This window comes from Nelumbo lutea, chromosome 3 (genome assembly GCF_056320005.1).
Source record: "Nelumbo lutea isolate HS-2025 chromosome 3, American lotus-T2T, whole genome shotgun sequence".
NCBI lineage: Eukaryota > Viridiplantae > Streptophyta > Magnoliopsida > Proteales > Nelumbonaceae > Nelumbo > Nelumbo lutea.
In genome coordinates this window covers 99,724,171-99,749,236 of record NC_142686.1, presented here as the reverse complement: position 1 = coordinate 99,749,236, position 25,066 = coordinate 99,724,171, and the positions used below count along the sequence as shown (strand labels likewise).

At 36.9% G+C, this 25,066-nt stretch overlaps 1 long non-coding RNA gene across 2 annotated transcripts; it reads right to left on the bottom strand.

Moving 5' to 3' along the window:
• Positions 1-7,211: 7,211 nt before the first annotated feature.
• On the bottom strand, positions 7,212-19,342 carry LOC148867137 (uncharacterized). Of its 2 annotated transcripts, XR_016110368.1 has the most exons (3): positions 19,129-19,332; positions 9,951-10,119; positions 7,212-7,856 (listed from the first exon to the last, which is right to left on the bottom strand). It is a non-coding gene; the product is annotated as an uncharacterized LOC148867137 (long non-coding RNA). The 2 variants fall into 2 exon arrangements; XR_016110367.1 differs by lacking the exon at positions 7,212-7,856 and having other exon boundaries at positions 9,855-10,119; positions 19,129-19,342.
• Between the last annotated feature and the right edge of the window lie 5,724 nt (positions 19,343-25,066).

Below are 25,066 nucleotides of genomic sequence, written 5' to 3'. Positions count from 1 at the left end.
GTTTTTATAGAGAAAAGCAATGCAAATTTTACGAAAATAAAAAGAGAGAGAGAATTTAAAGTTTCTGCTTTATCTTTGAGCAGTTGATATGAAAGGCAAATTTGGAAAATCAATCAATTTTAGAAAAAGATTGAAAGGGTTTGGGGTAATTATTCATGTGTAGAGAAAACTTGGAAAATAATTATTTTGATCAAAGTAATTGCATGGGTATCGTGGACATTATCATGCTTCTTTTTAGAGGATTCTAACATAAGGGATCTTACAATATATTAGAAAAAGTTCAAAAAAAAGTGATTGCAATTATCAAAAAAAGTGATTGCAATTTATCTCTATATAAATATTCTATATATTTGCATTTATCATGGTTTTTAAAAACGAACCGGTGACTAAATTGGTTAGGGTCCGGTTACCAGTTCGAATAGCCCAACCATTCGACCCGAATGGCTGGCCGGTTCTGATAAAAAAATAAAAATTAAAAAAAAAAAATTGGTCAAAACCGTTCGAACGATTAATCAACTGATTCGGCAATTTACTAACCAAAATCAACAATTTTGAGGAAAAATCGGTTTTGAGAGAAAACACAACTGGTCAAATGATCAATTTCCAGTTTTTCCAATCTGACCATCCAATCCAATCTAGTTTTGAAAACCATGATATTTATACTCTTTCCAAACTGAGCCTTAACCTCAGATACTATACCTTTTCGGCACTATAGAAATTGACGGAAGTAGCGGGCTTGAAATGTTAGTTACTTACATTTCTCTCAAGTACGGAAGATCCCCAAATTCTTCTGGTAGAACTCCAGTTAAGTTCAGTCTCTTCAGCTTGTTGAAATGTAAAAAGAAGAAAATAAAATTATTATTATTATTAAATACACAATAAAAATGAGGCAAGTAATCCATGAAATGGTGCCTCATCTTCAATTGCCATGTATCCCTTGTATGATTTGAACCTTCTCTAAGCTAGAATATTTAACTGTGGTATTTGATTGAACTGTTTATTTATTTATTATTATTTTTATTGAAATTATTTATGCGGCAGTACTATAGCTGTCAATGAGCAGGGTTTGGTTCAGGTGGACCAGTCCCGAGGGCAGGGTCTGGTTCAGGTGGATCAATCCCGAACCAATTATATGAATCAATTCTATAATATGAACCCAAAATCGAACCAGATAATTGAGTCTGATCCGATTAGGCATTGATATCTATAATTACTTACTATATTACAACTTGTAACACCGGGTTTGATTATATATGTAAATTGTAAACTGTTTATATGTTGATAAAATAAGTATTTTTAACGTAAGTTATTTTATATACTTTCTATAAAATTTATTCTTTTATACATAAAACATAATAAAAATTATAAAAAATTACAAAAATAGTTTGGAATAACAAAATCTGGTCGCCACCTAATTATAATAATACACAAAACTTGGAACAAAAACTGATATTATCGGTTTTGGTGGTTCAATTCTATACATTGAGTATACCGACCCATTGACAGCTCTGAGTCATGTGGAAAGTTGGAAACCATCTGATGATGGGCTCTTATATTCAAATCCGCAATCTGTGCACCCATGGGCAGGGACGGAGCCAAGAAATTGTTATAAGGGAGACTAAAACATAAACAAAGTAAGAATGAGCCCATAGGAGAGGGCCAACTATTAAGATGGAGAGTGGGGAGAGGAGAAAATTTACATGAAAAGTTAATTTTCAGTGGAGAGTTTCTGAACCATAAGGGAGTCCATGGCTCAGCCCCTGCCCATGGGTGCACCGGACGCATGAACCCACCAATTAGAGGCGGCCACGTCAGCTTGTGCGAGTATAATGTAACGTTAGCGGACCTTTACCCGTTAGCTTAAGGTATCCGGTTGAACCGGACACAAAAGGACAAAATAAAAAATTCTTCCAAAATTTCAAGGTCATTTTAACTCTCCCCATTTCTTGCCATCCTCTCCTCCGAGCCCTAACCCAAGCATCTTGCCGGCCACTCACCACACAATGGTCTCAGTGATTGGTACGGCGGCTAGAACTCCAGCATTCCAACAGGAACTCTCCAATCTCTCCAAAGATTCCATTATCCCTTATTCTTCTTCTTCATGTTATTTTTGCTCTTCTCTTCTCAAACAGATCGAAGATCCTTAGTAATTCACACCGGCAGTCAGTAGTCACAGATCCCTTAGCAACTCATATTACCCTGTTTTAGGTTTCATTTTGTTGAGCTGTAAGCTGTAATGCTTACCTGAATATAAGCATTTGATTTGTTTACCCTGAAATTGTGGGTTTAAGGCTTCCCAGTCCAAAACCACCTAGTTCGACTAGTTTTCATTTGATTTGAGCCATGTGATAATCGAATCTGCTTTCGACTTCAGCAACAAAATCAACCTCTTCTCCACCTCTTGGTCCACTTGACAGATTCGGGTTTCGCTTTCTAACGTCTATTGCCCGTACGCCTATTAGATTTGAATTTCGAACTGTCTATCTTGTTAAGTGATAGAATTTAAATACAAAAAGGACTCAATTACTTCCCTAAAAAAGGAGTGAAATGGCTAACTGACAATAAAATAGCTAACAATAATGGGACTATCCTCTCTAACTTATTGACCGATTCCTATGCAAACAAAATAACAGCAATAACAACTAATGTAAATCTTTAAGTCGTAATCTGTAAGCCCTTGGTCCACGTCACTTGTTGCTTTGCATGTCCCATGCAAGTGATGCATGCTCAATCCCCGTACCTTGGATTCCTGATAAGCACTCGCATTGATCTTCTTGGCTTATCATTGCCCCCATCTTTCAGTGGAACCTTGTCCTCAGGGTTCAAGTTGATATACTTGTTTCGCAGCTCATGGGTATTTTCCCACGTAGCATCTTCTTTTGGAATCTTTTTCCACTGGACAAGGCTTTCCTCAACAAAACTTGACCCTTTCTTAACCCATCGAGTATCCAAAATTGCTTCAGGTTCCATGATAAGTTCACCATCATCAGTTATGGACGGCAACTCAATGCTAGTGGTAGTAGTCTCCCCTACTTGCCTTTTGAGTAGTGAAACATGAAAAACAGGGTGAATTCGAGAGCCTGCAGGCAATTTGAGTTTGTAAGCTACCTTTCCAACCCTTTCTTCAATTTGGTACGGCCCATAAAAGCGACTAGCCAGCTTTTGACATGCTCTCCTATAGACAGTTTACTGTCGATAAGGATGGAGTTTAAGGAAGACCAAATCCCCCACTTGGAATTCAACGTCCCTTCTTTTGGAACCGGCCACTTGTTTCATTCGATTAATTGCTGCATGTAAATTGATTTTGAGCTGTTGTAGAATGGCATTTCGAGATTCCATGGTCTGGTCCACCTCTTCCACAGAAGATGCTCCAACTTGATAATTCGGAATACTTGGTGGTGGTCTCCCATAAAGAGCTTGAAAAGGTGTCATCCCAATAGAGGAGTGGTATGTAGTGTTGTACCAAAATTCAGCCTATGGAAGGAAAGAACTCCATTTTCGAGGTTGTTGAGAAACAAAACATCGAAGATATTGTTCAACACACCGGTTAACTACCTTGGATTGACCATCGGTTTGGGGATGATAGGCGGAGCTCATGTGCAGCTTAGTACCTAACATTTTGAAGAATTCCCACCAAAAGTGACTTATGAAAATGGGATCTCTGTCACTAATAATTGATTTTGGCAGGCCATGAAGCTTGACAATCCCTTCCACAAATTTTTCAGCTACCATTTTTGCCATGTAAGGATGCGGCAAGGCCAAAAAATGGGTTGATTTACTTAGGCGGTATACCACCACAAAAATAGTGCTTTTTCCATTAGAGGGTGGTAACCCTTCTATAAGATCCATGGTGATGTTGTCCCATACTTGACAAGGGATGGGTAATAGTTGAAGAAGACCCGCTGGAGATAAAGTTTCTGCTTTATTCTTTTGGCAAACAGTGCAAGAGGCCACATATTGTTGAATCCCCTTATACATTGATGGACAATAGAATTGTTGTGCCAATCGCTTGTATGTTCTCAATACCCCAGAATGTCCTCCATACAGTGAATCATGGAATTCCTGCAATAGTTGATTGACAAGTTGGGAATTAGGAGGAATCACTACACGGTTTTTGTAACATACCAAGCCATTCCGCCATGTATAGGGAGCTCTAGGATTTTCAATTGCAAGTTTGCTAATTCGGACCATGTAGGGATGCTCGTTGGCTTCATTCTTGATTGCATTCCACAAAGATGTTTGAGGGGCAAAAAGAGTATTAAGGCTAGGACTGCCTATTAATCTTGATAAGGCATCAACAGCGGAATTCTCCCTTCCCGGTTTGTAAGTGATCTCATAGTCATACCCTAGCAATTTGGACACCCACTTCTGTTGTTCAGGCGTCACTATGTACTATTCCATTAAATACTTGAGGCTGCATTGGTCAGTTTGGATGTAGAATTTTCAGCCCAACAAGTAAGGGCGCCAAGTCCGAATAGCTTGAACAATGGCAAGCATTTCTTTGGCATAGGTAGACCATGATTGCTTAGTGATTCCCAAGGCTCGGCTCAAGAATGCTATGGGTCTCCCTTGTTGCGTTAACACTACTATAATGCCAGCACCTGAAGCACCAGATTCAATGACAAAGGGTTCATTAAAATTTGGCATAGCAAGTGTGGGAGTAGAAGTCATTGCTTGCTTCAAAGATGTGAATGCATCCTCTACCTCTTCTGTCCATCTAAATTGCTCCTTTTTTAAGAGATTGGTGAGTGGCCGAGCTATAACTCCATAATTGCGGACGAACTTTCTATAATAATTTGTAAGGCCTAAGAATCCCCGCAAGTCAGAAACATTAGTGGGTCTAGGCCAATTAAGCATAGCCTTAATTTTCCCTTGGTCCACCTTGACACCTTGGGGAGTTACAATGTCACCCAAATATTCAACTTCTTGCTGGCCGAATGCACACTTGCTAAGCTTGATGAAAAATTTGTGATGCCTTAATATTTCAAAAGTTTTTTTAACATGTTCAAGATGCATGATCGAATTGAGACTATAAATGAGAATATCATCAAAGAAAACTAACACAAATTTTCGAAGATATGAACCAAATATGGAATTCATGATGGCCTGAAAGGTTGAAGGAGCATTACACAAGCCAAAGGGCATAACGAAATATTCATAATGACCATTGTTTGTACGAAAGGCAGTTTTGTGAATGTTTAATGGGTGTATACGTACCTGATGATAACCTGATCATAAATCAAGTTTAGTAAAGAAGGCTGCCCCATATAGTTCATCAAGCATATCATCAACGATCGGAATAGGAAACCTATCATTGATGGTTATGGCATTAAGAGCCCTATAGTCGGTACAGAAACGCCAAGTTCCATCTTTCTTTTTGACTAGCAAAACAGGAGAAGAGAAGGGACTTGTGCTAGACCTTATTAGCCCCATTTTTAACATGTCATGAACTTGTTTTTCTATTTCAGCTTTTTGAAAGTAGGCATACCTGTATGGTCGGACATTAATTGACTCAGTCCCCTCTTTGAGATTGATGTGGTGATCTATCTCCCTTTTTGGCGGAAGCTGCTTTGGTTCCTGATAAATGTCCTCGAACTCTTGTAACAATTGTTGCATGTCCGGCTGAGTTCTTTGAGGCACTTCCTCCATGGCTGCTTGTAGACAAACAACAAATACGGAATTTCCCTACTTCATCTCTTTTGAAATTGTTTTGAAGTCCGTAGGCTAAATCGGTTGGTTGTCAATTCCTTCCAATTGATGACGCTGGTTCTTCCACGAAAACTCCATGGTCATTCTTTTCCAATCACAAGCCACCATGCCCAATTGTTCAAGCCAATGAACTCCTAACACTATGTCTAACTCAATCAACGGTAAATAATAAAGAGTTAAGGTAAATGGAATACCTTGCAATAGGATTTGAACATTTTCAAATCTCCCTTAGCACTTTAGAGGATCACCATTGGCCACTTTCACATTAAAGGGTTCAGTTGGCACCACCGGTAATTGCAACAATTCAACTATCCTGTCATTGATGAAATTATGGGTTGACCCACTATCAATAAGAATAATCAATTCATGAGATCCCACCTTAGCCGAGACTCACATGGTTCTGGTTGTTGACCACCCAGTGAGAGCGCGGAGTGAAATTTCAAGTTCTCCTCGTAGGTTGGTGTGGGCTCCCTCTTCGTCATCTGTTTCACTTTCGTCATAATTTCCTTCAAGCAACAACAACTATGGTCCTTTGCATTTGTGCCCCGGTACAAATTTCTCATTGCAATTAAAATAAAGGCCTTGAACATGCCTCCTTTGCATCTCAGTCCAAGTGAGTCGTTTTAGTGGTGGAATAGACTTCAGTTTCATTGGGGAAGAGCCGATTGTGGTCCTATTGACTGGACGTGTAGTCTTCTCATGACAGTGCAGCTGCTCATCTCGCATCCTAGCCAAACTGATGGCTTCCTTCAAGGATTTTGGCTTAAACATCGGAATCCCATCTGCTATTTCAGTTTTAAGACCTCCCATAAAGGTACTCACCAATGCCTTTTGAGTTCACCCCTGCACTCTATTTCCCAATCTCTCGAACTCCTTTTGATACTCACGTAAGGATCCCGTTTGTCTTATTTTTGATAAAGACTCATCAAAGTCTTCGCAATCTGTTGGACCAAAGCGAGACCATAATTCCTTTGCAAAAATTTTCCATGACACCTCCTTCCCTTCCTCATGATAAGCCCTACATAACCACTGCCACCATTGATTTGCTTCTCCTTCTAGATGAAAGGAAGCCAAAGACACCTTTTGTGTTTCCAAAGTGCCCTGGTATTCAAAGAATTGGTCGACACGAGTGAACCATTCAGTTGGATCATCACCAGAATACTAGGGAAATTCGAGCTTAGCCAACTTAGAGGAGAACATCGGCCGTCCCCCTTCTGTGTTTTCACGAGAATGCCCGTTGGAGGACTGTCCGCTGCGTTCGTTGACATTGCTAGAGGCTAGTTCCTGCCTTGTAAGCAAAACTTTGGAGATCTTGCTAATAACAGTCTCTAGCTGATGTAGTTTGTCATTAACACCTAGCTCCATTCTGCTCAAGTTAGCTTGAAGTCCTCCGAGACCCGCTTCTAAATTCTCGATTCTTTCTTGGTTGGTAGCCATAATGTCTACCTTTAATACCACTGATAGGTCACAATCAAAGCTATTTAAAAGAATCATAAATGATATTTGCTTGAGGTGAGAATGAACCTTGTAAATTTTGTTTGAATTTTGAACTGTCTATCTTGCTAAGTGATAGAATTTAAATACAAAAAGGACTCAACTACTTCCCTAAACAAAATGAGTGAAAATGGCTAGCTGACAATAAAATAGCTAACAATAATGGGATTATCTTCTCTAACTTATTGATCAATTCCTATGCAAACAAAATAACAGCAATAACAACTAATGTAAATCTTTAAGTCGTAATAATCTGTAAGCCCCTGGTCCACATCACTCGTTGCTTTGCATGTCCCATGCAAGTGATGCATGTTCAATCCCCGTACCTTGGATTCCTGATAGGCACTTGCGTTGATCTTCTTGGCTTATCAGTTAATCTAACGGAAGTTACTGTATTTCCTTCCCTTCGTCTCATAGATGTGAGTTACAAGTTAGATTGGCAGACCTGCCAAGTTACTCTAACGGAAGTTACAGTATTTCACTATTTCTCGATTATCTGCCAAGTTCTTGGCAGACCTGCAAACCCAGATGAACGGGCAATTTGGAAGATACAACTATTTCTTCTATAAACAAAGATCTAAGAAATCAAGGTCCCTTAGCTTTCTAAGACCAAGTAACCTACGCTTTAATGTCCGAAACCACACTCCACACACCTGCAACAATAAATAAGCAAATATCTAACATGGAATACAGAGGGGGAAGAGGAGCTTGCAGGGAAGAAGCAAAAGAGGAAGAAGAAGAAGAAGAGAAGGGTTCACGAGTCCAGTGCACCCATGGGTGCACAGAACGCGGACTCCTTATATTCTTTATGTACATCTGGCATAACTTATGATAAGTCCAAATTAGCTGGAAACAAAATCATATACCATGATCTGGAAAATTTATCATAGCGTGTCTTTCGATCTATATACAGGAAACTTAAAAAGACCCAAAATTGGTCTTCTCCCGTTTGGTATCGCATAAATTGAAAGAGCTGAAAATAAGTGCGTGGAAGGACCAAAAAAAGCAAAAGATTGATAAGCTTTAAATGAAAATTTTAATCTTTTCACATTTAAAATAATCTTTCCACTAGTATATGACCACAACGCTTACCAAACAGTCTTGGAAAGACCAAGACCCAAAATATCTATCGGGCTATTGAAATATTTACTTGAAAAGACTTGCCAAACGGCCCCAAACCCAATCTTTTCAATCCAACTTATGAAGGTGACTTCGTGGTCATATTAGCAATTAGCAAGTCTCTAAAAAAATTTGGGGTGCAAATGGATAAAATCATGATTTGATTCAATCCAAAATTCGATCCTATTTTGTTGGATTTGGATATCTCCTTTTGAATTTTTAGGTTGGATTTGAATCACCACCTATCTAATTCGAAAGAGTTATATGCTATTTATTTATTTATAAATATGTTTATATTGCATTTTTGTAAATTTTTATATTATTTATTTTTTATAAAAACATGTATATATAATTAAAAAAGTTTTAAAAAATCTTGTAATTTTTGTTTTTCTTTATATAAACTGTTATATATATATTTTTAATAATTTATTAAATTTTTTAAACATTAAATTAAACCAAATCATACTTGGATATATGCCATTATTAATGGATTCGGATTCAAATAAATGTTTATGAGATCCGATTAGATTTGCAGTTTATAGTATCCAATCGGATTTGAATTAATATTCCCTAATTAAAATCCAATTGATCCCTTTGCATCCTAAGGGGCTGTTTGGCATCGTTGTCGTTTCATGGAGCAACGGCACCACATCAACACCACATTAGAAAAACGGTGCTCTAGGAAACGGGCATTTGTTTGGAATCGTTTTTTCATAAAAAACGGTGCTCCAAGCCATGCCTCGAAAATCGGAAAGCCTTGGCTTGGAGCAACATCAAATTTGGCGTTTCCTAGAGCTGCAACTCGTTGCTGCCAATAGGGCAATGATGTGCCACTGGATAATGGGTACCGGTGCTGAAAACATTTCCTGGAGCAATTATACCAAACTGAAAAAGTTGTTGTTGCTCCAGGAAATGTTCTACCTGGCAACAATGATTCCAAACAAAAATAAAGGCACCGTTTTTTCTCCAAGCCACACATCAGCAGCACCGTTTTCTAAAACGGTGCTCCAAGCCACACATCAGTAGTACCATTTTCTGAAATGATGCTACAACTACAGCATCGATGCTAAACATATACTAAAAAAATGTTTCAAGAGGAGCAAATGGTGTCCATAGATGAATCTAAATATGCTTTTCACAGAGCGCTCCTCACAAGTCACACCAATCTCACAACATGTTCCAGCTGCACATCAGAAACATCTATGGTACTTGTATGTTTATTATTCATGAAAGATGTTCGCAATACATGGCGAGATGTGGCTGTGAAGAGCGTTCTTTGAGAGATCGGATCTGCTCCTCGCACCTGGTGCCTCACAGGCACTTCACACGCACATCTTACCATGCATTGGGAATATCTCCCATACTTATTATTCATGGAAGATATTCCCAATGCATGGTGGATGTGCCTGTGAGGTGCCCATTTGTGAGGAGCAGATCTCGCTTTGTTCTTTGAGAAGCATATCCCAATTTTTCATAAAAAAATTCAAGAGTTGGGTCCCACTTCATTATAGAATCCGGATATGCTCCGCACGTGACAAACAGTCCCCATGTTGTTATTCATGGGGAGATGTGTGAGAGGAGATATTATTGATTATGTGATTCTTTCCTTCCAATTTTATCGTACATACATATTTGTCACGTGACAAACAGTCGATTGATTGAAGGAACAGTTGCAGGTGACATTGCTGAGCATCTTCTCACCAAAAGACCGATTGAAACCTCCATCTGTACAAGAATTTGGACTGAGTTTCCAATATGCGTTGTTTAATTTTGTTGATATCAGCCGTAGAGCCCGTACTGTCAAGAAACGAGTTATATAAGTAATAATGGTTTACAATTTGACGTTTCAACAAAAAAAAAAAAGGGTTAACAATTTAACAAGCATTACCTACCCGCTCCGAAGAAACACCATTGATCGCTCAAATATAACAAAAACATGGGAATAAACTAATTAATAGCTAGTGTAGTTCTACTGGTTAAAAAAAATACAAGTACAAACAATCAAAAGCAAAATTAAGAAGCTTTTGTAAGTGTTGAAATATAAAGCCATATTTCATTCGTTGCGTGAGTCAGCAAGATTTAGCTGAACGCAATGGCTGTCTGTGGAACCGTAATAAGGTTCTAGACATAACCTATATTTTTCATAGTGGGGTCATAAATTTATTATTGACGTATAACCTTATCATTGGTTCTACAGCTTGCCAAATAGTCACTGTGTTTAGTTAATCTGAATTGGTGAATCTTTTCATTGTTATTTTTTGGGTAAATTATGAATAGGTACTCTGTACTTTGGGGGTAGTGACAAATTGGTATTCTAAACTTTTAATTAAAACATTTAAGTACCTTGAACTCTCAAAAATATATACTTGAGTTATTCGTTAGTATTTTGTCAATTAAACAATGTATAATATCAAGAATACCCTTCTCGTGTATTTTTTAGATCATTCTATAGAGTAAAATCATCACTAGAGAATGCCACTGATAGAAAATTTGAATATATTATTTGTTGTCCATGTGAAAACGTCATCATGGAGAGACATAATGATCTTAGAAATACACAAAAAGGGTATATTTGGTATTATGTAATATTTAATTGATGGAATACTAATGGATGGACCTGTGTATCTATTTTTAAATAGTTTAGGGTAGTCAAGTGTTCCAATTAAAAGTTTAGGGTACCTATCTATCACTACCCCCAAAGTACATGGCACCTATCTATAATTTACCCTATTTTTTTATCATTTTGTTCCATGGGTTCCTATACTTCTCCTTCTTTGAGTTTTGCTAACATAATTTACCCTATTATGCAATTGGACTTCAATTAAACACTTATATATATATATATATATATATATATATATATATATATATATATAACAGGGTCCATGTGATGCATGAGATGGGGCACCCCTCCTTGTCCCTCACCCTCGCAAGTCAAGACACATTATTCCATCCCCACCTCGACCCCAATGACTAGGTAGGTTCAGAGTAAGCACCCATTCATTGTCCAAGATAAGGAATCCCCAAAGCCCAAATCTTCTTTACCTTGAGGCAATCACCTAAAAAATCTAATTTATAGATATTTTACAAATAGGATTATGGGAATTTGGGGGTGTTTTATAAATGAAATTATTAGATCCCAGGATTATAAGAATATGAGAAAACTTAGAGATATTTTAAAAATCAATATTAAATCTATGAATATTTTACTAATTTACCATTAGGTTTAGGGAATTATATGCAAATCTCATCCCTAATTTGGGACAAAAATATTTTTCCTGTCCCCACCCCATTTCTGCCCTATCCCCATTTAAAATTTGAGAAAACTTGCCCCATTCGGGGTGAAGTAGGGTAGGGCCCCAATTTTATAGGAAAAATTGTAATCCCTGCAATTTTAATAATTTTCTATAACTAATTAACTAATAGTGAATTAAATAACAATAAATTATAATATTTTATAATAAATTCCAAAAAAAATATTGAAATTGCTATTGATTAGTAGTAATGTATAGTATATTAATTATTTACAATAATAATAAATTAATTTAAATTATTTATTTTTTAGACCAATCTAAATCTTAAATTTATATTTAGCAGAAACAAACCTCTACCATTTCGTCTGAATAATCCAACAAAAAATCTGCAAGGATCTATTACAGTAACCAAGAGGAAAACTAATCCAATCACGAGTTGTTTAAATAAATAAGAAAAGGGTATATTGGAGATTTAAAAATTTTAAATAGCTAAATGAGAATCTTTTTCTAAGTTAACTAAAGAAACTTTAATAGAGGGGGGTACTTGTGGCAAAGCAAAAGTTCAAGAGGTAATTGTCACTGACCCCATAGTACAAGGGGTCTTTGCAATTTACCCTTTTTGAAAGGCAAAAATTGAAGATTGCTTGGGGCTACAACTTGGTTTGGATTAGCCCAAACCCAGCCTGAAAAACTAGGGTTAGATTGGGTTGGGTTGAAGTTCAGGTTAGGGTTATTAGGGTTAAAAAGTATGACTATGAACCAAATTTAACTTTGCGTTGTGTAAGGGTTGAGGCCTTAACCAACCTGAACCTGACTTAACAACATATATACACGTATAAATATTATCTAAATATAGATGTATATATACACGTATAAATATAGATGTGTAAGGGTTGTGTAAGGGTTGAAGCCTTAACCAACCTGACTTAACAACATATACACAAGTACTTGTGTATATGCAGATTCACTATTCTTGCACGTATGCATATGCAACCATGCAACATCCATAGATGTATATATCTTACATATATTATATGTAAAGAATTTTTAGTTTAAATATATTTTTTTCTAAAATATGATAACTATTTTTTTTATATTTATACATAATAATGCAAACTTGAATTAACATGAACCCTTAGGCTCAGTTTAGAAGGTGTACAAATACAAATATGTAGAGTGCAAAACCTTGTATTTTGTATTATTTTTATGTATTTGTACTATACAAATTTGCATTTGTACTCTTTCCAAACTGAGCCTTAAAATCTAAGAAATAAGTATATTTGGCCAATGGAAGTAGAAAATTCGGGCCAATTTGTGCGGGTTGGGTTAGGGTTAGAGTTGGGGGTTTAACAACTTCAATTGCACTAGGGTTGACCTTACTCGAACCTAATCCAGTATGACTTTACCCCTAAGACCCGTGTATGGAGTTCGACTGCGATCAAAGTGATGCCCGTTCCAACAGCCCTCATAGCTTTGCATTGGGAATATCTTTGTACTTATGTGCTTTATTTCATGGGGAGATATTCCCAATGTGGTTACAAGAGGATGTTGGGACGGTGTAAGCACGGGATTGACCTGATTGAAGCCAATCTCCCATGTGTGGGGGCAAGGTGGAGAATCTGGATTTTTTTTTTTTAACTTTTCCCATATTAGGGTGCAAGTATCTTCCGAACACCTAATTAATTGATTACGCATTCATAAGTGGAGTGATTGACAGACCCGATTAAATATATGATCTGATAAAATACTTTTAAACAACGAATCATTCAGGGTTTGATTCCTGGGTCAAACGATCTGACCATTTGAACTGAACGAATGGCCTGTTCTAACAAAAAAATTAAAAAAATAAAAAAACGACAAAAAATCACTGAACGATTCGAATAGTTTGATTGCCCGAGTCAATGGTTTGCTAACCAAATCAATGGTTTTTGGCTAAAATGACAGTTCTAGGGTAAAACAGAACCAGTTCTCGGTTTTTCCGATCCGATCATCCAATCTAGTCTGGTTTTGAAATCCATGATATATATATATATATATATATAACATTCCTCGTCAGCATGTTTCTGTCATCTCCCCTTCTCATCACTCCCACAAAGCCATGTCAACATTCCCAACCCAACTACCTAAAAAATATTCCTAGAATCTCTCTCCTAAGGTATCTCCTTTAAGCCTTTAGGAACTTATCATCTTACTTCATTCCTCAATCAATTTCTAAAATTTCTCCCCCCAATTTATATCCACTTTCCCTCCTTTAAAATATTCATATCAATTAAAAAATAGTTAAATATGGTTAATATTTAATCCAATCCATATTCAATGAATATTAAATAGTGTTATTGCCAAAAGTTGATAAATACGATATTAGTAAATTATCAAAAATTAAATATTCTTATTAGTATGTTTAGTAAATTAACAAAAATTAATAAATATTGTTATTAATTAACTCATTATGAGTTTTTAAAGTATTTTTGGTAAATACTGTTATACTCATGTTAATTAACAACATTTTATAGATATTGAAAACTCTAACTAATTTCTATAAAATTCAGAATTATATTTAACAATTATCAAAAGTATAAAAGTTTAGTTATTGCTATTATTATAGTTAATAATCGAATGCAGATGGAGGAATAAAATGTTATAATATTGAAAAATAAAATTACTAATTAATTTATATTGGAAAATAAAAGATAAATTAATGTAATTTTGTTAATAAACTACCTAAAAAATAAATATTTAATAATAATTTAAAATAGATTTCAATAAATCTCCATAATTACACAAATGTAATCATTTTTTCAAAATTTTCATCAAACTACATTTTTGTAAAATAACATTTTTGAAATTAAAAGATATAAAACTTTTGAAAGTTTATTTAAAATATGTTAAATGATTATTGAAAATTATTGGAATATTTTGGAAAATTTAGGAAAACTTATTACATTTGATAGGTTTTGGAAAACTATTGAAAAATTATGTACTTTTTTATTGTAAAGTATTAAAAATTATTAAAGGTAAATGAGTATGGGAAAGGGAAAATTGTAATTTGAACCAATAATTACATAAATCATTAAGATAAATTAGTATAATATTGGAAAAAGGAAACTAATGATTAGTTTATATTAGAAAATATAAGATAAATTAGTGTAATTCTATAAGTAAACCATTTGAAAAGAACATAAATTATTTAATAACAATTTAAAAATAAATTTTAATAAATTTTCAAAATTACAAAAATGTAATAAATTTTCCAAAATTTTCATAAAATTGCATTCTTGAAAATTAAAGACAATTTAGTGTACTTTTTAGAAATTTACCATGTGGTTGATACTTAGTATATCACTTTGATCATTTTTGTCATCAAATTGAATATTGGGTTGATAGGGAGTGGGTGCCTTGCCTTGAACCTGCCCAACATTGGGGATGGGGTGGGGAAATTCGAGGATTTCCCATCCTTGATGAGGAGTAGATGCCTTGCCCTGAACTCACTTGACATTGAGGACGAAGCAGGAAAATTTGAGGATTCCCCGTCCCTGACTGGGGGTGGGTGCCTTGCCCTAACCTACCTAACACTAGGGATGGGGCGTGAATGGTGTAGACTATCTTGACTACAGGGTGGGGACAACAATGGGGTGCCCCGCCCTGAACCCACTTAGTTGTCATTCCTATCTAATTGTTAATTATTAGTGAAATTAATAAACATGTTAGCTTTTGTAATTATTTTTATTTATTTAAAGTCAACCAAAATTTCATTTAAAAGTAATGAAAATAATAACAATTATTAAAATTACTACAAATGACTAATAAAATTAAATTTATTAAAAAATATATGTCCATATTAAATTAACAATAATTATTTTCTACAAATCAACATCAAATGAAAAATACAATTATTAAATTGTTAAATATTAACTATAAATTTGAATACTTTTACTTAATTAACAACAAATTTTGATTATTAATTTATAAATTAATTAATAGTAAATAAAATTGTTCAATCTTTCAGATTTTCCCGTGCATTGCATGAGTCCCCACTAGTAGATATATGATAGTCCATGTCACTTTGCATCTCCATGCTCTATTACCCTAACCCTGCATTCTCCTTGAGACCTTGACTCTCTCTCCTCTCCCCCTTCTCACCACTCCCAATTTGCCATCTCAACACCCTATCTTCATTCTTCTCCCTTCCCATTGGGTTCTCTCTCTCTCCCCCCACAACTCACATCTCCCACTTTCTATAACAACCTAACTTCTCTCCTTAATTAGCTCAATATATGTTTTATCCTCTCCTTCACTTCTATATCTAATCCCCTTCTATTCTTTCCACTTTCCCATAAAATAAGGGCTATAATTATTAAGATTTGGTTTTCCAAATCAAGCAATATTTATATATAGACGGGATTTCAAGCAAAGAGAGGGGAATAAGGGGAATTTGATGTTTCCTATATATTCATGGCATCTTCTATTATTTTTAAATAATCCATTAGTTATGAAAATTATTAAAAATTTATGGAAAATATTCTACCAAAAATTATTAAATAATTATTTCAGAAATAATCCATTGTTTAACAAATATTAAATAATTTAATAATCTACCAAAAATTAATAAATAATCCATTATTTAATCATTTTTTGTTATTAATTAATGTCCAAAATTTATATGTTTAGCATAATTTACATTAATCATTGTAATTTAATAATTTTTCATTAAATTCTTACAATAATAATTTATTGATAATATTAATAATTAGTGTAATTTACTAATTTCTATAAAATCAATAATTATACATAACAATTATCAAATAATTTAAGGAAACTCTTTAACTAATAATCCACAATTATTTTTTAAATAAGTAATTAAAAATGAAGAAATTAATCTATGGAAAAAATATTCTCCAAAACTATTTAAATAATAATCCATTATTATTATTATTATTCAAATAAATAATTATTAAAAAATTAGGAAAACTAAATTAGGAAATTAATCTATAAGAAATTGTTTCATAATTATTTAAATAACAATTCATTATTATTATTTCAATAAATAATTATTAAATAATTTAGGAAATTACTAAGTCTATCCAAACCAATCTAGACCACTTGGTTGACTTCAATCATACCTGGTTTTACATTAGTTATCAACAAATGGTTTGTTTCTAATTAAAAATAATGTAATTTATCATAATTACATTAATTTACTATAATTACATTTACTTTGATTAGTAGTAAATAATTTAGGCTTAAAAAGTAAATAATTTACATTAATTTATTATTATTATAAATAATTATTTTACTATACATTACTACTAATCAATAGCAATTTCTATTATGTTTTTGGAAATTACCACAAAATATTGTAATTTATTATTATTTAATTTATTGTTAGTTAATTAGGTATAGAAAATTATTAGAGTTGTAGGGATGAAAATTTTCCCTGTAAAACTAAAACCCTACCCTGCCCCGTTCTAAATGGGGCAAGTTTCCTCAAATCTTAAACAGGGACAAGGTAGAGATGGGGTGGGGACAAGAAAAATATTTTTGCCCCAAATTAGGGATGGGATTTGCATATAATTCCCCGAATGGGGCAAGTTTTCTCAAATCTTAAACAAGGAGGGGTAGAGACGGGGTGGGGACAGGGAAAATATTTTTGCCCCAAATTGGGGATGGGGTTTGCATATAAATCCCTGATGGTAAATTAATAAAATATTTGTAAATTTAATATTGATTTTTAAAAAACATCTCTAAGTTTTCTTCATATTTTTATAATCTTAGGATCCCATAATTTCATTTGTAAAATATCCCCAAATTGTCATAATCCAATTCCTAAAATACCCCCAAATTCTCATGATCGTATTTTGTAAAATATCCATAAATTAGATTTTTTAGATGATTGCCTCAAGGTGAGGAAAATTTGGGAATCCCCCATCCCCAACAGGGAATGGGTGCCTCGGCCTGAACCCACCCTACCATTAGGGTTGGGACGGGGATGGAATAGAGTGTCTTAACTGATGGGGGTTATTTGAACTATATAATTGATTCATAATAACAAGAATTGATAACAATAAAACCTGAACCAACATATCAGTTCAACTGCTTTGGTTTTTCAAGGTAAACCCGACCCATTTACAACTCTATGTTGAACTGAGTCCTAATTATAATACGAGTCCTGAAAGAGACCATATATAGTAGGGAGACCATTGTGAGCATGTAGAGTAAGCACTCAATAAATATCATGACAGCTGTCTTAGTATGCTCACACAGTGTGTCTACAGCCTACCTTATCACAGATGGGATGGGCTTCCCACAAGAGCATGCCTCACAGCCCATCCCCGTGAATTGGGAACATCTTCCCATGACAAGCACCGGAGATGTTCCGAAATGCCTGGGTAGGGGAGTCAATAGTATTCGAAAATTTGATATAATTAAATTGAATTCAAATAATTTGAATATCTAATTGGTTTAATTTGGATATGATTTGATTTAATTCGATAAATATTTAAATTTAACTAATTATTTAATTGTTATATATAATATATAAATTATATAAATAATTTATATATTTATATATTCTATATAAATAAAATACTTATTTTATATATTTATTAATTACCTAAAATAATTAATTGATCAAATTCGAATCAAATCGAATATTTAAATATTTAGTAAAACTCAAATTCGAATATTAATTTTCAATATTTGTTGGATATTGAATCAAATTCAGATATTGAATTTTTTTAATCGAGTTCATATTTAGATATTGTCTAATTTGGTTTGAATTCAATCCGTTTACACCCCAAATGGGGGTTGGGGTGGTGGGGGGGGGGAGGGTGTGGAACGTGCTATGTGGGGACTATGCATTGGACACATTTTATAAACACATTGATGGAAATTGTTTGAGATGTGTGAGCATAGGTCATGTTGGGATGTGTTGGAAGAATTTTTTATTGGGAGGAAATCAGAACTCCACAGAAAGTGCACATAAATAATTTCATATAAGAAGTCTAAAATTGTCAATCCCGACCATGGTTTGAAGGTCAAGAGCAAGTGAAGTCTTAGTTTTTTTTTTGGAAAGGTCCAGCTGCTTAGTTGTGTAGACCCATCTACCCTCTCTATTTGTGAGGTTTTAAAGTTTCAATAAAGTAGTTATACTGTAAGTTGTGGACAAGGTTCAGATTCAAAAGCGCGCAAAATGGAATTTTCATACAAATCTGTTCCAATTCAAGAAAGCAAAAATCTTAAGAATTTCTTGACACTTGGATGACTCGTTGTTAGTCGCCAGTAAGGCTTCTCAAGGGAGGGAGCCCAGATTTTCTACTCATTTTTCTTATCCACTCTGATCTATCAATTTTAAATTGGAGTGGAATCACATATTTTTTAATTTATAATAGAGATGTGTGGCACTAATTCACGGTGGGTAAAGAGTGGGTAAGAAAAGTGAATAAGAAATCCGAATGTCCTCAAGAACATCATCGAACAAAATTAGCCAAGCAACAGAAATATATTCAAGGTGATATCGAACATGTTTTAAGAGAGAGAGAGAATGACGACGTACCTTCTTCGTCCGGTAAGCGTTGGGCTTCAGATCTGAACTCTACGAAGCAATTTAACAAAATAACAAAGAAGAGAACAGCCAACAACTCATATGAGTTCGCAGGAATAGCTACTGAAACCATCTCCCTCTCACACAAGCTCCAACACTCTTTGAGGACCAAAATCAAGGTCGTTCGAAAGGTGGATACTGGATACAAGAATGCGTAAGGAATCCCAACATTTATGGAGAGATGTTTTCAATCTATGGTTGGAATGACTTGTTTTGTGTAATAAATAAATTAATCCAGATCAGCTATCAATACACAGTCCCAACATTCATGGAGAGATGTTTTCAATGTATGGCTGGAATGACTTGTTGGGAGCATTTTAATTTTATTTATAGAAAATCCTTATTTCAGTGATAGGGACCGATAAAACCAGACACCAAAAAGTAGTGTAGACACAAAACGATATTTACTCAGGTCAAGGTCTAAGTCGTCGCTGATCATATTTTTCCATTCTAGTATTAAATATTGTACTAACAGGGTAATAATTAAGGAGTTTAGATATATTGTATGGTGCACATGTGGTACATTAATTTTACCACCAAGAGATGTTTTCAATGTATGGCTGAGATGACTTTTGGGAGCATTTTATTATTAGTAGATCCTTATTCCAATGATAGGGACTGATAAATACAGTGAAAAAGCCAATATTTTACTCATGTCAATGTATTAGTGCTTGCCAAGGTTTTCAAAATCAACCCAGAAACGGAACCACTTCGACTACTAGTTTTTGGTCAGCAGTTCAATCATTTGGGTCAAATGATTAAATGTTTCAATAATATATATCATCCTCATTTTTGGATTGAAATATCAGGGTAAGAAAGATATAAATACTATGGGAAGGGGGATGAAAATGAGAGTGAGGAGAGGTCTTTATCCGCTTAGAGAAGGAAAAAAAGAAGGTTGACAAAAAGAAAGAGAATGGAAGAAGAAGAAAGGAGAAAAAGGTAGAGGTGTGGGTAACTTGTAGCAGTGATGGCAATGGCCACAGCGACATTAACCTGCAACAAACATACTGTACTAAGAGGTAATAAAGAGTGTAGACATAGCATGGTGCACATGAGGTACATTAATTTTACCACGAATAGATGTTTTCAATGTATGGCTGGGATGACTTTTGGGAGCTTTTTATTAGTAGTAGATCCTTATTCCAATATATGGATTGACAAAGAAACAAATCCAAACGTAGTCTTCACGTAGAAATGATATTTTACTCAGGTCAAGGTCTTAATTATTATCAATTTTTAAAAATCAACCCGGAAATTGAACCACTTTGGCCACCGATTTTTGGTCAAAAGTTTGACCATCTGGTTCAAATGGTTTAAATGTTTCAACAATATATCTCATCCTCCTTTATGAATTGGAATATGAGAGCAAAATAGATATAAATACTATGAGAAGGGGGATGAGAATGAGAGTGAGGAGAGGGCTCTTTCCACTTAGAGAAGGATAAAAAAGAAGGTTGAGAGAAAGAAAGAGAATGGAAGAAGAAGAAGAAGAAAGGAGGAAAAGGCAAAGGTATGGATGGCCTGTAGAGGTAATGGTGACGAATACCTATAGCGGTGATGGCAATAGTGACCTGCAGCGGCAATGGTGACGGTGACATACAATGGTGATGAATCTCTCTCTCACAAATCTGTCATCTCAGCTTTGAGATCTCTCTAACAGATCTCATCTTTGAGATCTCTCTCTCTCTCTTTCTCTGTTTCCTTCTATTTTTATGATTTTTGTTATTTTTATTTTTTGAAAATTTTAAATAAGGTATATTAGAATGCAAACCATTGTTCGGGTCGAACGGTTCAATAGTCAAACCATTTAGATCAACGGTTCATTGACCAATTCAACAGTTTTTAGTAAAATAATAGTTCAACACTAAAAAGGAACCGATACTAATGTAGGCGCACATGGCAGGTCCAGGATGGCAACACGTGGCATGGACTAGATCGCATCCTAGCCTTCCACTGCTAACAAACTCCTGGAAAGCTCAAGTATAAATAGGTGTTTCACTTATTATGTAAGTTGTCTTGGCTTTTCTACTCTCATGTTCTCTAGCACTCGGGTGACCTCATATGAGCTCCTTCTCTTAGGCCTCGTCTGACCCCTTGTTACACACTAACTTGACCACAAAAGTACCTTGTTACCCTCAACCTATCCTTGGCAGCAACAATTGGCGTCGTCTGTGGGAAACTTTGCTAAGACCTTCCCTTAAGTAAATACTTACTTCAAAAACTACTAAGCTTCCAAACAATGACTGATAATCAAGATAACGCCCATAACGCTTAGAACCTGGTCACCATGGACCAATTCAGGATAGTCCTCGATAAACTTGACAATATCACTTAGAGACTAGACAAGGTGGGGCGCTTAACAAGAGGCCGCCCATAGGGTAGCCCCCCTGTTGGGAGCCAAGGGCATCACATTGGACATTCTACCTAGGCTCCACTAATCCAATGCCCCTCGGACCTAAAAGAGTCAACCCCTCAGTGTGCAATAGAAGTAGTCGACGCGTTAGCAAGCCATTGAAGACCTCTTGCCTCCCTAGCCGATGGATGGGTGATCATGCCAGATCCCACAACAACCGTTAGGACCACGACCGCTACTATCAAGTAAAGAGCCCTTTGGACAAAGGCGGGCGCTCTGGCACCTATAGTCCTCCTCCGAGGGCTAGAGGCTGACGCCACGCCTCACCCTCTCATGTGATATACATCCGCGACCTCCTCAACGACCGACGGGCCCGAAGAAACCAGGGCATGCCCGCGTCAAAGAACTTTGGGAACCAGTCTGACCAGTTCCGTGTCCAAGAGGACTAGGACAAGGCCCAGGCTCTCATCGATCGTAGGATTGTTGACCTACAGATGCAAATCGACCCCATGCAAGATGAACTTCGACAGGTTAAGGAGGGTCAAGGTGATGCCTCCGCAAGTCAGAACCCCTCGTCCAACAGAATGGATGCCTCAACCGACTCCATCACCTCAGAGCCTCTCCTACCTCACTTCAAAGCTCCCACACTGGAGATGTATATGGAACCACTGACCCAAACAATCACCTGGAAATGTTCTGAGTGCTCATGCTCCTTTATGGATACTTCGACGCCTTGACCTACCGAGCTTTCCATGAGACTTTTAAGGGAGCAGCACGCTGATGGTTCTCTAGGCTTCCACCCCGGTTCAACTCATGGGAGCAATTTGCTGACCTCTTACTCGCTCGCTTCATCAGCAACCGATGGTGCCAGAAGACCATCATCTCCCTCATGTCGGTCAAGCAAAAGCGCGGAGAGAGCCTCCAAGCTTACATCAACCGTTTCAAGAAAGAAGAGCTCAAAATCTGGGACCTCGACCCCTCAATATTTATGCACGCCACAATCAACGGCATTCGGCCCAAACCTCTCAACTGCTCCATCACTAAGACACCACCCAAGAATAAGGCAGAATTTTTGAAGAAGGCACAAAAGTACATCGCCATGGAAGAGGCCAAGGCCAGCGAGCACCTCCATAAGAATGAGGTAGACCCCAACTGAGGGGCATCAAAGAAGAAAAGAAAGGACAAAGACAACCATGGCCACAACAACAACAAAGACTTTGACAAGAAGTTGTCGGCCCCATCCTTCAATAAATATACACCACTCAACTCCACCCGAACACAAATCCTCATGCAAGTAGGGAAGGAGGACTACATAAAGTGGCCAACAAAGATGAAGAGGAACCCCAAGAGGGGTAACCCAAAGAAATACTGCAAGTACCACTGTGGCACCGGCCATGACACCAAGGATTGTTACGACCTCAAAGACGAGATCGAGTCCCTCATCCATCGTGGTCACTTGAAGGAGTATGTGGGGGGAAATGCCGATGCCTCGTTCTCACAACAATAGCAACAACAACAGCATCACAACAACTTGGTCGGGGTCATCGACGTCCTTATGGGGGGCACGACCTCGTGTGGAGCCTTGACCTCGGCTCGGAAGGCCTATGCCAGGCAACTCAACATCCAAGGGCTGGCTCCTAAGAAGCCAAAGAAAGACGAGGTCATCTCTTTTTCGAACGACGACATGAAGGGGGTTTCGGTCCCCCATGACGACGCATTGGTGGTGTCGATGACCATCACCAATTTCATGGTGAAGAGGATCCTCATCGATAGTGGATTATCATCCAACATCCTCTTCTATGATACTATTGAGAAGATGAAGTTGACCCCAGAGCGGCTATAGTCGGCCGACGTGCCACTCGTCGGCTTCTCCGAAAATGTCATCAAACCGGAGGGAAGAATTACCCTATCGGTCACGGTTAGAATAAAGCCTCGACAGGTAACAAGAATGACTGAGCTCTTGATCATGAAGATAGGCTCCCACTACAACGCCATCATCAGGAGGCCGACCCTTTATGCACTAAAAGTGGTCATTTCCTCCTACCACCTCACCACGAAGTTCCCAACCGAGCACGACATTAGAGTCGTTTGAGGGGATCAACAAACAACTAGTCAGTGCTATGTGGTAGTACTAAAGGGCAAAAATAAAGAAGCTTTGCCATTGGAAAGGCTCAATCTCAAAGATGAACCAGTGAGCCAAGAGCAGCCGGCCGAGGACCTTGTCTTAGTACCCCTAGACAAGGCTGAGCCCAAGAAGACGATGCTTGTCAAGTCCAACCTTCCTCCAAACACCCTTTCCTAACTATTAAGCTTCCTTAAATCTAATGTCGACATCTTTGCTTGGTCTACCATTGCAAAGCCTGAAACTGACCCCTCGGTCATTACTCATAGGCTGAGTGTGGACTTGAGTTGTAGGCTAGTTCGGCAGAAAAAGTGGAACTTTGTACCGAAGTGTTGGAAAGCCATCGGAGAGGAGGTAAACAAGCTACTTGACACCAACTTCATCCAAGAGGTGCATTATCCTAACTGGTTGTCCAATGTTGTCATGGTTAAAAGACTAACTGGAAATGACGGATCTGTATTGACTTCATAGACCTCAACCGAGCCTTCCCCAAAGACGGCTTTCATTTGTCAAAGATAGATCACCTCGTCAACGCCACTACAGGGTACGAGCTACTGAGCTTCATGGATGCCTTCATCTGATATCATCATATCAAGATGCACTCTAAGGATGAGGAGAAGACATCGTCCATCACTGAGCATGGCACATACTGCTACAAGGTTATGCCCTTCAGCTTGAAGAACACTGGTGCTACCTACCGGCAGCTTATGAACAAAGTCTTCAAGAACCAAATGGGAAGAAATGTCGAAACCTATGTGGACGACATGGTGGTGAAAAGCCTAAAAGCCGACTAGCACACCTTAGACCTAGTCGAGACCTTTGCCACACTGCGGAAGTACAACATGAAGCTTAATCCCAACAAGTGTGCTTTTGGCATCACCTCGAGCAAATTCTTAGGCTTCATCGTCACTCAACGGGACATAGAAGAAAACCTAGAGAAGATTCAATCCATTCTTTACATGGAGCCACCTCGGTCCATCAAAGAAACACAAAGGCTTACCGACTGAGTGGTTGTCCTCAGCCGATTCATGTCAAAGTCGGTCGACCACTGCCTACCTTTCTTCCAAGCCATCAAGAAACTAAAGGACTTCCAATGGACCAAAGAATGCCAACGAGCCTTTGACGAGCTGAAGTCTTACCTCACCTCACCCCCTCTACTTACTCGGCCGCTTCCAAGAGATACACTATTCTTATACCTCTTGATCGGGGATGGGACCATCAATTCTGTTCTAGTGAAGGAGTGCAAAGACCTATCTACTATGTCAGCAAAGTCCTCTGCAACGTCAAGACCAGGTACCCCAAAGTGGAGAAGTTGGCCTTCACCTTGGTGGTCTCGGCCAGGAAAATCATACCTTACTTTCAAGCCCACAGCATAGCAATGTTGACCAACCAACCCCTCAAGTATGTTCTCT